The sequence below is a fragment of the Pipistrellus kuhlii genome, unplaced genomic scaffold, assembly GCF_014108245.1.
Source record: "Pipistrellus kuhlii isolate mPipKuh1 unplaced genomic scaffold, mPipKuh1.p scaffold_m20_p_11, whole genome shotgun sequence".
Lineage (NCBI taxonomy): Eukaryota > Metazoa > Chordata > Mammalia > Chiroptera > Vespertilionidae > Pipistrellus > Pipistrellus kuhlii.
In genome coordinates this window covers 21,934,556-21,949,711 of record NW_023425416.1, presented here as the reverse complement: position 1 = coordinate 21,949,711, position 15,156 = coordinate 21,934,556, and positions in this window count along the sequence as shown.

The following is a 15,156-nucleotide window of genomic DNA, read 5'->3' as shown; positions in this document are numbered from 1 at the left end:
TCGAACTGGACGTTTAAAAACAGTGAAGGTGGTATATTTTGTGTTGTGTGTATTTTACCACAATTTTAAAAATAGTGCAGCCTTGGCCGGTGTTTATCAGTGGGTAGAGCAGTGGCCCTCGCACCAAAGGGTATTGGGTTTGGTTCCCAGTCAAGGGCATGTTCCTGAGTTGAGGCACGCAACCAATTCCCAATCATGTTTCTTCCTTTCTCTCTCTTTCAATTTCTCTCTCTCTCTCTCTCTCTCTCTCTCTCTCTCTCTCTCTCTTTCTGTCTCTTTCTCTCTCTCTCTCTCTCTCTCTCTCTCTCTCTCTCTCTACCTCTCTCTCTCTCTCTCTCTCTTTCCTTCTTTCCCTTTCTCCCTTCCCCTCTTTCTTTAAAAAAAAAAATCAATGAAAAAATATCCTCAGGTGTGGAATAAATAAATAAATAAATTTCAAATAATTTATGATCAAACAAAACTGGATCTGTAGAGTTAAGTTGGAGGCAGGAGCTGAAAGAGCTACTGAGAATGGGAGAGGAAGCCGGAACAAAAAAAAGGATACGCTCTTTTCCATTCCCTTTCCCAATGTTTGGCAGCCTGACCGAACTGTGGGGACATGAGTTCCATCCCACTTCTGCTGCTGGTAACCAGTTGCCTCCCTGTTCCCAGTTGTGAAAGACGTGGTAGGAGCCCCTTGTCCCCCGGGAGAAAGTCCCACGAGCTCCAGATCTCCGCAGAGGGTCTGTGTCCCCGAGGGGCCCTGGCCCCTAGCACTGCCCGGGAGCCCTGCCACTGCTCCTCTGCCCAGCTAGAGCTCACGGCCAGTGCCAGCTCAGGGTCTGGTTACATCTGAGACGTCAAGTGGATTCCTGGACATGCTGGAGGCCCAGCCCAACGTGTGTTCCAAAAATAAAGTGTTGAATCCCGATCCCAGGAAGGCAGGGTTGCAAAGCAGAGGGGGGAGGTGGAAAGGGCTCTGTTGGGGTCGGGGGAGCTTCTACCTCTGACCTCTCTGGCTCTGCCTTGGATTTCTGCTCCAGTCACGGTGGAGGCTGGAAGGGGGTGTGAGAGTATTCTGAGACCACGCAAAGCCAGCTCACGCTGGGAGGAAAGGCAAGAAGCCCGAGAAGACGTGGCCGTTGTTTGTCTCATTCTCATGACACAGCCCCAGGAATCCTCTGTCTGCTACAGAGTACCTCATCCTGGACCAGAGACAGAGCCAGGTTATGCTGCTGACAGGCCCGGGGGAGCTGGGGAAAGCACTTGACATTGAGCTAGGCTTGGGTGGAGACCTGTAGGAAGGACTTTCCAAGTGGAGGGCACAGCAGAAGCAAAGGCATGGAGAGAGGACACATGTCAATGGAGCAGCAGGTGGGAGGCATATGAGCTGCACCTTGGAATGAGGATTCATGGGAAATGAACCCTGAGAACTGGGGTATGGAGCTGGGCCTTAATCCTGAAGACACTGGGGAGCCATGGCAGGGGTGTGGGCAGAGGAATAGCATAGTGAGATCTCATTTTAGAAAGATCACTCTTGTAGTCTGGTGGGGGCTTAAGGAGCATAAAAATGGGCCTCACTGACCTCTGACTCTAAGGGATTGTCACTGACAAAGGGCTGCTGTGCTGGTGTTTGCACCAAGGCCAGGCTTCCCCGGGATGCTCCCAGTCTGACTTAGCACGGGAGGGAGAGTAAGGCAGGCCCCTTCCTGGGAGACATAGGACTCCCCAACACCTGCCAGACCTTCCTTAGACATCCTGGCAGACTAGACATTCCCACCCGCCCTTCCTTCCCTCCCTTCTCCACCTGAGGCTAGAGTTACCTCAGAGGCTGACGGCAGCATTATTCATAGTAGCTAACACATGGAAACAACCCAAGTGTCCATCAACCGATGAATGCACAAGTCAACAAAATGTGCTCTCTCCGTACAAAAGAATATTATTCAGCCATAGAAAAAAGAAGGAAATTCTGACACAGGCTACAACAGGACATTATGTTAAGTGAAATAAACCAGTCATAAAAGGACACATATTGTACCATTCCACTTACATGAGATCCTAGAAGAGGTAAATTCATTGAGACAGAAGGGATAAGAGAAATTGTCAGGGGCTGGTGTAGGGTGGCATGGAGGTTATTGCTTAAGGGATACAGAGCTTCTGTTTGAAGTGATGAGAAAGTTCTAGAAATGGATAATGGTGATAATTATAAGATGTTGTAAATTTACATAATGCCACTGAGTTATATACTTTCAATGATTAAATGGTAAATTTTGTGTTATCTATTTTACCACAATAAAAAAAAAAAAAAAAAGTTTGGAAAACAAAACCTGTACCCAATGGATCTGGGGAGGGTTGGCCCCACCTCTGCTCTAGGGTGGGTTCTGACAGGCATTCAGCATATTCCAGTCACATGATCCTGAACTTTCTTCGGTTTCAGAGGACATGGCTGGGACAACTGGCAAAACCTGAATAAGGTCTGCAGATAAAATATTAATGTGTCACTATTAAGACATTATTAATGTACCATTTGTGTTTTTTAAATATATTTTATATATTATCTAATCAATATTTAATATATTATTAAATCAATATTTAATATATTGATTTCAGAGAGGAAGGGAGAGGGAGAGAGAGATAGAAACATCAATAATGGGAGAGAATCATTCATCGGCCGCCTCCTGCATGTCCCATCACAGGGATCAAGCCCACAGCCTGGGAATGTGCCCTGACCAGAAAACGAACGTAACTCATAGGTTGACACTCAACCACTGAGCCACACCAACTGGGCAGTTTCCTGGTTTTGATCATTGTACTGTGTCTATGTAAGAGAACATCCTGCTTTTAGTAAACACAGACTGAAACTTTTAGGGTAGAGACCTATCATGTCTGCATCTTACCTTCAAGTTCAGGAAAAATAGGTACTTACAGAAAGGAGGATAAAATAAAAGTGGCAATATGTTAACATTTGGGAATCTGGTGAAAGGGTTGTAGGACTTTTTTTTGTTCTAGTCTTACAACTTTTTAAGATAAATCTAAAATATTTTTCAATTACAGTTGACATAGAGTATTATATTAGTTTCAGGTATACAGCCTAGTGATTAGACATTTATATAATTTATGAAATGATCACCCCAATATCTTGCAAATTTTCTGTAAGTTTGAAATTATGTAAAATAAAAAGTTTTTTTTAAATTTGTTTATCATAATAGCTACTGAAATCAGAGATTAGCCAAAAACAGAAACTAGAGGTTTTTACTACAAATACAAACAACCCAAAAGAAAAGGACAAACATTTTGAATAGACACTTTGAATAAGAGGAAATCCAACTGGATTTGAAAACATGAAATTGTGCTTGATCTCATTAGTTATCAGGAAATAAAAATTTTGATGACAATGAAATACCAGATTGGTGAAAATTAGTGCCTGACAATACCAACTGTAGCCCCTTGGAACCATGGGAATAAACATCAGATGCTGGGTGGGAATGTATATTTATTTGTTCAACCACTTCATAAAGTTGTTTGGCATTGTCAAGTAAAGCTAGAGATACACATTCTGTGGCCTGGCATTTTTATCCTTGGAGATAAAATGCATATATGCAGCCAGTCATGTACAGAAAAGTTCATAGCAGCACCGTTCAAAATAGTCCCAAGCTAGAAACAGCACAAATTTCCATCAACAGGAGGATGCATACACTGTGGTACAGTCATATATGGAATGTTATGGAGCAATAAAAACAAGTACACTGTATCTGTAGGCACCAAAATGGATGAAGCTTACAAACATGATATTGAGTAAAAACATGGCTTTTAAAAAAATATATTTTATTGATTTTTTACAGAGAGAAAGGAAGAGGGATAGAGAATTAGAAACATCGATCAGCTGCCTCCTGCACACTCCCCACTGGGTATGTGCCTGCAACCAAGGTACATGCCCTTGACCAGAATCAAACCCGGGACCCTTGAGTCTGCAGGACAGCACTCTATCCACTGAGCAAAACTGGCCAGGGAAAAACATATGGCTTTTTAAAAATATAAAGTTCCACGACAGACAAAAACAACACTATATTTTTAAGCATATTTTTTTTATTACATATACAGGTAATAAAACCACGAAGTAAAGCGATAAAGGAATAACCAAAGCATTCGAGAGGGAGTGTGATGGGGGGGAGGGGGTTGTGTTACTGGCTGTGCTCTATTTATTTACCTGGGAGGTTATTTTATAAGCTGTATGTATATCTTGGATATTTTTCTGTATGTTATAGTCCACAACAAAAAAATTATTGAAATCAGGTATTATAAACAAAAAGTAATCTTGGCTCTTTGCTCAACTGAAGGTGCTATTACAGGCATGGACACAAGAAGGCGCTCTAACCAACGAGCATAGGCGAAGCGAGGTTTCCTAGCAACAGAAAAAACACCGAGGAGAAAACTTCCTGAGAGTGGTTAACTGAAGCATTCTGGCTCCTGCACCTGCCAGGTCAGCATGAGGTCAGCTTCTGGCACCTGGAGCGTTTGGGTCTAAGAACGCCCTTGACCTTTCCTGGTAAGAGGGGCTCTTCTTCCAAAGGCAAGCTCAAGCTCAAGCTCAAGTCTGCAGAGGTGGGGAGGCTGCACCCCGGAATCCCTTGCTTTTTTGCTTTTTTTTTTACTTTTCACCATTGAACATCATCTCACCATTTAACATCTCAGTTTCCTCATTTACAAAATAGAGCGATACCAGAATAATTGTGAAGTCAAGTGATACAAAGTCTGGGAAAGCTGTATTTTGCATTTCCTGCTGGTGTCAAATAATGACACTCTCAGGCTTTGATGGAGGCCCTTCTCTGCAAAACCCCAAACACTCTATTGTTTCCTTCAAAGCACGGAGGTATTAAGAAGGGACTTTTCTCTCAGCTTTCTAAGGCACCAGTTCCCCCACAAAAAGTAAGACCTTCAGGAGTGGAGGAAGTTTTCTGAATTGTTGACAAAACAGAACTTTGATAATAAAAAAAAAAAAAAAACTTTTATAGGTATATTCGAGGCTAAATGGGTCCAGTCATGATAATAAATATATGCAAAATACAGCTTTCCCAGACTTTATATCACTTGACTTCACAATTATTCTGGTATCGTTCTATTGTGCAGATGAGGAAACTGAGAGGTTAAGTGGTGAGATGATGTTCAATGGTGAAAAGCCCAGAGCTTTTCTCTGAAACCAATTTACAAAAGAATAAATATGAGCTATTAATTTATTTTTAAAGGTGAGAAGCTGTATTTGTCTCTAATTTAAAAAAAATAAGAAAATTAAAACAACAGGGCGATAACTTATTTTCTCCATCGAGTTAGCAAAAATTTAAAATTATCTTACCTCACCCTGGGAAGACTGTTTGGAAACTGGCTGTCTTGTACCATGCTAGTGGCAGCTGAGACCGGTAATGGCTCTTTGGGAGAGCGGTCTGGCAATGCCTAGCAGGAACCTTAAAAATATTCCTATCCTTTGATCTAGCAACCACACTTCTGAGAACCTACCTAAAACTTGAGAAAAGGTGTATGTGTAAATATTGGCGGCAGTATTATTTATAATGGCAAAACATTGAAAACACAGGGGAACAGTCAGGTGACTAAGGAAACAGCCTTTTAAGTCTCTCTATGTGTCACACATTGATTTCTCACCAGAAAATGATGGACACTTAGGCTGTTTTTCTATGAGCATTCTTGTAGCTAAATATTTGGTGCATTTTATTTTTATTATTTTTTAAATTTATAATTTAAATTCATTTTAAATTATGAATTGTATGAATAATTAAGATAGTCATCATTATTAATTATCTTAATTATGAAAGTGACTAGGATTAAGGTTTCAATTCCAGAAATAAAATTGTTGGGTCAAAAGACCTGTGTGATTTTCAAGCTTTTGATACATATTGTCAAATTACCACCTTAGAATCTAAGGTTTGCCCCATGCTATGCATATGCATCATCTCATTTAACCTTCAAAAATTCATTTATTCATTCAGCATATATTCACCAAATGCTCCTGTGTGCCAGCTATGTTAGGGACTCAGAGATAGACAAGACACAGCAATCCTATGAGGTAGACACTGTTATTAATTCCATTACATGGATGAGGAAACTGAGACCATAAAACATCTTGCCTATTGAGAGCAGCGGTACCTGAGAGCTCTGAGTTACTGTTGGCTCTGGGAGGCCTCAAGCTCTATTGTTCCACGCGAAAGGGCACATTTTAACTTTGGGTGGCAACTCCTTCCTCTCTCTTTTCCCATCACGATCCTGGAAAAACCAAACGGGGAAACATCCTGGCATATCGCTTAGAAAATAAAGCTCACCCAAAAGCTGTCAGGAATAAAAGCTGACGAAACGTTCTCAACTGAACGTGACACCCGCCTCTTAAGAAACCAGGTAGAGCTGGTCCTCTTTGATCCCAAAGTTAGTTTATGAAAACTTCCAGCAAAAAGCATGATGGAAGTTTGGGGACATGGAACAATTCATTCAGATCCTTTTTCACTTCCCTGCATTAGTTCTGATTACAATTATTGTTTGGATAGCTTCGTGGTTAAATGCAAAAGCTTGTGAATTAAACAGATCTGACAACGTGAACATTGATTTTACAATAAATATACTATTTTAATGGCTCTCTAAACTTTAGTTTCCTCATCTGCAAAATGGATCCAGGAATACTTTCTCCTGAGATCTCTGTGTAAGATCTAAAGGATTCAGGGGTAGCAGTCACCATCTATTCCCCCTTTAATCCACTAATCTCACCCAGCACAAACCAGATGGTGGACTACTCCCAACTCAACCAAACAGTAGCCCCAGGTGCAGCTGCTGCATTGGATGTGGTAGCTTTGCCACACAGATTAAGAAAGCTTCAAGATAATAGTGTTCAACCATCGATCCGAAATACATTATTTTATATATATATATATATATATATATATATATATATATATACACTGTATATATATATATATATTTTATTGATTTTTTACAGAGAGGAAGGGAGAGGGATAGAGAGTTAGAAACCTCAATGAGAGAGAAACATCCACTAGCTGCCTTCTGCACACCCCCCACCGGGGATGTGCCTACAACCAATGTACATGCCCTTGACTGGAATCGAACCTGGGACCTTTAAGTCCACAGACCGACGCTCTATCCACTGAGCCAAACCAGTTTCGGCCTAAATACATTCTTTCCCATCCCTAAATACAACCAGAAACAGCTCACTTTTATGTGGGACAGACAACAATACACATTTATGATCCACCTCAAGGCTATAACTCTCCTGGCCTCTGTCATTACAGATTCTGAACGAATTGAAACACCTGGACATTCTGCAAAACATCGTATTGGTCCACTTTACTAATGAGATAATGTTACTAGGGCTAGAGAACAAGCCAAGGTTTTGGAGAGCAGGAGATAAAACCCTCCAAGAATTCAAGGGCTCCAGAGGATGGCCAATTAACCCTATAGTAAGAGGCTCACCACATCGGTGTAGATTTGGGGGAGTGAGTGATCTGAGGTATGCTGGGATATGCTGGAACATCCCCTGCAAAGTGAAGGACATGTGATTGCATCTTGTACCTCCTAACTGGGGTAGACCTCTGCAGGCTGGAGTCAGCATGTTTTATATTTGGCAATACTGATCCAACCTATTTCTGAGTGACATGGAAGGCTGCCAGCTTTAAGCAGATTCTGGGCAGAAAAGAGCTCTGCAGTGGATCCAGACTGTGCTGCAAACAGCTCTGCCTCTTGGGCCATGTGGCCGGAAAGGGTCTGTGGTATCGGAGGTACCTGTGGTATTAGAGAAAAGGTGCCATGCTTTTACAGCAAGCCCAATGAGATTACTACAATCTACTAGTAGAGAAAGGCTGTTCAGGCTACAGCAGGGGATTCTCACCTTTTGAAAAGCTCCTCCTGGGTTGGGCCTTGGTAGAGGTGACGCACCTGGCTGTGGACATTAAGTGACCCTATCGCCAAAACAGCCATCATACGCTGGGATCTGTCAGGCCTACCAAGTCATAAGGTCAAGTGGGCTCAACAGCAATCCAAATTAAGATGGTACATATGCCCGGCTGGCACGGCTCAGTGGTTGAGTGTCGAACTATGAACCAGGAGGTCACAGTTCGATTCCTGGTCAGGGCACATGCCTAGGTTGTGGGATCCATCCCTAGTGTGTGGATGTGTAGCAGGCAGCCAAACAATGAGTCTTTCTCATTATTAATGTTTCTGTCTCTCTCTCCCTTTCCCTTCCTCTCTGAAATCAATATATATATATATATATTTTAAGATGGTACATCTGGGATCAGGCACAAGTAGGGCAGAAGACCCAAGTAAGCTGCACATGCAGATGACCTAAACCCCCCATGTTGTCCACCGATGTTGCACTAACACCTCTCCTTCATCTCACACCTATGGCTGCGTAGGGCTTCTTTATGGCTATCTGACAAGGATGGAAAAGGCCAACCTTGATTCACAGATGGGTCTGTTTGGTAGGCGGGCAAAAGCTGAAAATGGAATATAGTTTCACTATAGCCTCACTCAGAAGTGACCTTTAAAGACAGGAACGAGATGGGATCTTCCCACAGGCAGGGCTTTGGGCAATGCATACAGGCATCCACTTTGTAGACATGTGGCCTAAGATAAAAATAAATACAGACTTATGGGCAGTGGCATTGATTGATTGACTCCTGCATGTGCCACCAGTGGGGCTGGGGGTCGAATCTGCAACCCAGGTCTTGACCAGGAATAGAGCCTGCAACCCTTTGGTACACTGGTTGACGCCCTAACCATTGAGCACACCGACCAGGGCTGAAACATCTATTTTAGGTATGAGTTTGCCTTTCCTTCAGCCATTCTAAAGACTTGCAGAGTGTCTGATCTGATGACATTTAGCCTCAGATAGCATCACTTTATGGACCAAGGGCTCATTTCATAGCAAAGCAGGTATAGTAGTGGGTGCATGATCATGGGATCTACTGGACCGCATGGCATTGCTCTGAAGCCACAGGCCTTTGGAGCTGAAACCTACATCTAAGCCAAACTGGGCCCCAAAGAGAACAAATTTTGGGTTTCTCCCAGCCTCAGCCCAGAAGTATCCTCTCAATTCTACCCCCACAGGCCTGTAAGAAGCAAGTCCTTCACAATTCTTTAGTTCTTAGTTTTTTCTGACTTTGTGTCCTTTCTCTCATCCACACATGCAACAAACTCTGCCTGAGAGCATTTGTACCGCTAGGCTCTCTTGAGTACTCTTGGCCGAAAGCTGCCGCCCAAGACCTCCCTGGCCCACCTCGAGGCTTCCTTAGTCGACGCTTGGCAGGGCTCCAGCCTTGTTTGGCCAAAGGCTCTGTCATTCCTCCCCTTTCCCAAGCATCAGAGCCGATCCAAGACTCATAGGCCAGGAATCCCGGTATGAGATAGGCTCGGATTCCATTCTGTTCTTCTCCCAGGCGGCTTTTTACCTCTTGCCAATCTAACAACCTCTAGAAAACACTATTCTACACCCAAAAAAGTGTGATCAGCAACACACTGAAAAAAAAAAAAAAAAAAAAAGGTAAGTTTCTTCTCAATAACAACCACTTTCCTGTTGTCTCCTAACTGCACTTGGTTTTCCCAAACGTGGCGATGATGACATGCTGGTGGTGCCTCCTGGATTCAGGCCACCCTAGCGCAAGCTCTGAGACGTCCATGCCTCTAGCTACACTAAATTCTCCTCTGGTAAGACCTTGTACTCCCAGGCAGCAAAGGCGATCACAGGTGAGGGAAACCGAGACCTGAAAACCTCCCCTTTCCCCTCATAACTGCCCCTCGCCCTCACTGTTCTGCAGACGCTGTTATGATTGAAGTTTGTATATTAAAGAATTCTTATATTAAAAATATTTGGTAGGTCTAAAAATAAAAAAAAGCACTGTAGCTAGAAAAAAGAGATGCAACCGAGGCACCAACTGGGAAATACCAGTGTGAACGAAGCATCACCTCCCAGGATGCTTCATTCCGGCACGATTCACCCTGGACCAGAACCATGAGTGAGCGCTGTCGACACCAAGTAGAATACAGCCATACCTCAGAGATATGAAGTTTGTTTCCAGACCATGGCAATAGAGTGAGTCTCACAGTAAAGGGAGTCACATGCATTTTTGGTTTCCTGGTGCATGTTATGTTTACACTATATTGTAATCTGTTAAGTGTGCAATAGCATTGTGTCTAAAAAAGCAATGTACATACTTCATTGTTGGCCTGGCCAGTGTTGTTCAGTGGTTATAGTATTGGCCTGCTCACCGAAGGGTAGTGAGTTCAATTCCCGTCAAGGGCACATACCTGGGTTGCAGGATCAATCCCTGGCCTTCAACCAATTGTCTTTCATCAATTTTTCTCTCTCTCTCCCCCCTTTTCTCCCTTTTTTACATTCTATCTAAAATGAATGGAAAAATATCCTCAGATGAGGATTAGCAACAACAAAATATTAATCATCCTATGAGCCTCAGCAAGTCATAATCTTTTTGCTGGTGGAGTCTTACCTTCAATATGTAAAAAATGCAATATGTATCTGCAAAGCACGATTGAGAGAAGCACAATAAAACGAGGTAGGCTTGGAAATGGATCTGGGAATAGGGGGTAGAAGTAAGAGTGACTCCTCTCACCATACTCCCGGTGAGCCTCTGGGAGAATTTGAGCTTCCCGCCCCCACAGCTCTAGACTCTGTAGGTCTCCAAGGTATCGGTTCACAGCAGGCAATGCTTCCACTAGGAGACACAAGAGTCCCATTATCCTTCAAGCTATTGTTGCTACCTGATCGCTTGAAGTTCCTCATGCCAAGAGACCAGCAGGCAAAAAGCGGAGTCACCCTCCTGGCAGGTAAATGGACCATGACATCAGAGAAGGCAGGGCGGCTGTTACACAACAGGACAGGGAAGAACACATCTAGCCCAGCAGGTGACCTACTGCAGCGCTTCTTTGTGCTTGTCTGCCCCATTTTGAGGGTACGTAGACAGATACAGCAACCATGACTAAGACAAGCGTGGTGACCAGGGTCTCAGATCCCTGAGAGATGGAGGTCTGGGCCATCTCGCTAGATAAACTGCCTAGACCAGCGGAGGTGCTAGCCAAGCAGTAGGGTTTAGAGGGGGTAGTAGAGGAAGGAGATAATGAGTCAGCCAGCTGTAGCGTGAGAGCTATAGCTCATTCCACTAACCTTTTAAAGTTTATGCAGAAAAAAAAAAATGGAGCCAAAACCAGTTAGGCTCATCGGATAGAGCTCAGCCTGCGGACTGGAGGGTCCTGGGTTCGATTCCTATCAAGGGCATGTGCCTTGGTTGCAGGTACATCCCCAGTAGGGGGTGAGAGGGCAGCTGATCGATGTTTCTCTCTCATCAATGTTTCTAACTCTCTATCCCTCTTCCTCTCTGTAAAAAAATCAATAAAATATATATATTTTTTTAAAAAAAAGAAAAATGGATCAGAATTCAGGAGGACCTGTTCTCAGATGGCATTAACTTATTTTACCAAGCAGGAGATTCAAATGCCACAGAACTGTGGAGAAGGCTGTGGTGTGTGCCCTGATCTTCTTCGGGACTGAGGCATGCACTCCCCAGCTGCCAGGAGTCTTGCCTTCTAATAGATGGGGCTGCTTTGTCCAAGGTTCTGACCCCTCTTTGGGGGCAGCCTCGGGCAATGACTGGCCAATAGAGGGGTACAAATGCCTGGCACCTTTCCATCATTTCAGGACCACTCTGAAGGGCCATCCTGCTTTTTAGAGCTCTGGGTGACTGGGTGAGTGAGGGCTCTGCCACAACGCCATGGCAGTTCATCCTCTCCCTTTGTGAAATCCTGCTCTTCTCACTCCCTTGCCAGTAAGTGCGGCTCCTGAGAGTGCTGCCCGTGAAATCTCCCGCCTGCAAACCTCCTCCTCAGAGCTCGTTTCCCAGGGAACCTCGCCCAAAACACTGTGCACATCCTCAACCGCACTAGTTAACGTCAAAGCATTTCCCAAGAAGGTTGTACCAACGTAGACATTCCTACCCACAATGCACGAGCGTTCCATTGGTTTAACGTCCTTGCCAAATCCTGGCATTGTTAGGCGTTTTTATTTTTAGCCGATCTGGTGGGTGTGAAATGGAATCCCATTGTGGTTTGGGTTTACATTTCCCTGATGACTAATGAGGCTGAGCACCTTTTCATGGGGGTTCCTGGCCATTCGATGTCACTCTTTGAGGACAGCCCCAGCTCCTTTGCCAGTTGGTGTCACAGACCCACCCGTAAGAGAGTAAGTGCAGGGGTAAGCCCAAGTAGAATTTAAGCGGCTTTCCCAAAGGTCACTGATCTCGATGAGTCCTTCCGTCCTTTTCTAACTTGACCCTGGAGCGGAGTGAGATTTGGTGGGCCACTCTCTCCTCCCATGACCTTCTTTTCTTGGCTTTCTCAGCAATGCACAGTCCTCTGCCTCTCTAGCTGCTCCTCGCTGTCTCCTTGGCAGCCTTAACCTCCTGCAAAGGCGCAGTTGTTAAACGCTGGGCTCCTCAAGCCGCAGTCCTTGGTGTCCTTTTCATCTTCCTCCGATGTTCCCTCTGGGCCAGCTCACGTGGACTCTCGACAACGGTTGCCATAGTGAAGCACCGAGGATTCCCACATCCTCTCCTTTGGCACTTCCACACGGTGTACACGCCGTCTCCAAGCTCCAGCTCGAGCTATCCAAAGTGGAAATCATGACTCTCCCTCTGCTGGGAAATTTCCCCTGAGCCCAGAGACCAGGGAAAGAGGCTGACAACGCCAGGATTACATCAAGAGTTTATTAAGGGAACTATGCAATGTATGTCACCAGGCTTGTCTTGGGCAGCAGGGAGATGACACATGGCAGGCGCTGGAGGGTTATATAGGGCAGGGTAGGATGGATAGCCGTACTGGGGTGTGACCCGCCTCAGAGGAGGGGGAAAACACCTTGCACACTTGTCCACAGCAGAGCCAGAGCCTGTTCCAGGAACTGGCACGTCTGGGGCACAGGGGAGGTTAGTCAGACACTGTCAGAGGAAATTTATGGGAAGCAACCCCTGTTCTGGCTTGAATCTAAATGGATTTAGCTCCAGGGTCCAGCAGCCGTCACATCGTTGAACACATAGGAGCTATTATCATTGCATCACAAATCAGCAAGCTGGACAAGACGCCTTCATGAGCCAATCAGTTAGGAGTCATCTTTATTGCGCGCAGGTTCAGAGCAGATTACCTCTGTCAAACTCTGAACACCCAAGGGAGGAAGCATTCTCTTTTTATATCTTTTTTTTTTTTTTAGGTCCTTTGTAAGTTATTTTTACAGACAAAGTGTAACCTTGAGTACGTATCCTATCTAACACACACCTGTAACCTTTATTATCACATCTATACAGGCACCTGGCATCAATATCAGCATATCAGTTAGATGGCTAGCTTGCAAGGTCAGACAATTAAGTTTATCTTTTCTATTCAAGCAAAAAAAAAAAAAAAAAAACCCACAAAGTTATTTCACGGTCTAAAAACAGAGTTGACCTACAGAATAAGAGACTAAGAAACACAGAGTAGTTCAAACAGCAGTTTCCAATAGCAGTTTTCCAAAGGAGGGATTACTGTGCTTCATCATTGGCCTCTCTTCCGTGGGTGAGGAAACAGAAGCACAGAAATGATAAGTGACTTACCCAAGGCCACACAGCTAGGAAGTGGCAGTGACAGGATTTAAACTCGGGTGGCCTGTAACCACTACCCCACACTGCCCCTGCCTGAGACAGTGCTTTCCTCTGTTTACTTTTCTCAAACTAGTGTTTGGTTTCTGATAATAAAATGATGCATGCTCATAAAAAAAAATATACAGAAAAGTTTAAAGAAGCTAATAAAAAATGGTTCAGACGTCCAGCATATTGGGCCATCTCCACAGACACACAGAAATGTATGTCATACAACATGAGATAATAGGCATAGGTAATAAAAACCAACAACCATGAGAGAAGGATCTAGGGCTCACACGTGGGAGCCATTCAGCCCGGGTTCAGTCCGCCTAGCTCAGTGGTGGGCAAACTGCGGCTCGCGAGCCGCTGCCGCCATGGTTTGCCGCTCTGTTGACGAATGAGTTTGCCCACCACTGCGTAAGGCATTACCCTTACCCAGAAGTTTTGACTTCGGGTTAAAGACTTTAGTACATGATTAAAATGTCTTTTTAAGTGTTTTTCCCTAAGGCAGTGGTCAGCAAACTCATTCATCCACAGAGCGGCAAACCGCATGTGGCTCGTGAGCCGCAGTTTGCCGACCACTACCCTAGCTCATCCTCTGCCTGTGTGATCCTGGGCAGTTCACCTAAGTTTCAGTTTTGCCTCCGGGAAAATGGGACTGATAGTATTATAGTCCAACCTCGAAGAATAGGCCTTAAAATTCAGTGAGAGCCAAAACCGGTTTGGCTTGGTGGATGGAGCCTCCGCCTGCGGACTGAAGGGTCCTGGGCTCGATTCCGGTCAAGGGCATATACCTTGGTTTCGGGCACATCCCCAGTAGGGGGTGTGCAGGAGGCAGCTGATCGATGTTTCTCTCTTATCGATGTTAATCTCTCTATCCCTCTTCCTTCCTTTCTGTAAAAAAAAAAAAAAAAAAAAAAAAAATCAATAAAATATATTTTTAAAAAATTCAGTGAGATAATCCCTACAGGAGAAATGTGCAGTACGGTACCTGGCATCACCCAGTGAGCGCTCAAAACATTTTGGCTAAGATGATGATTATTCAAGACTTCTGTATGCACCTGAGGTCAGTGAGCCTCCCAAGGAAGATCTGAATTCTGGCCACCAAGAGAGAAGCAGGGTGAAGGCTGTACACAGTCTGAAAGCTGAGGGGAGCCCCTCAGGCTACCCTGACTGCGGCCCGCGGCCCCGGGGCAGCTTAGAAAGTGAGGTGCCCGCCCCTATGTTCATAGCAGCACAATCTACAATAGCTAGAATCTGGAAACAGCCTAGGTGCCCGTCAGCAGATGACTGGATCAAAAAACTATGGTACATCTAAACAATGGAATACTATGCTGCCATAAAAAAAGAAGGAATTCTCATCATTTGCAGCAACCTGGATAGAATTAGAGAACATCATGCTGAGTGAAATAAGCCAGTCAATGAAAGAGAAATATCACATGACCTCACTCATTTATGGATAATAAAAACATTATAAATTGATGAACCA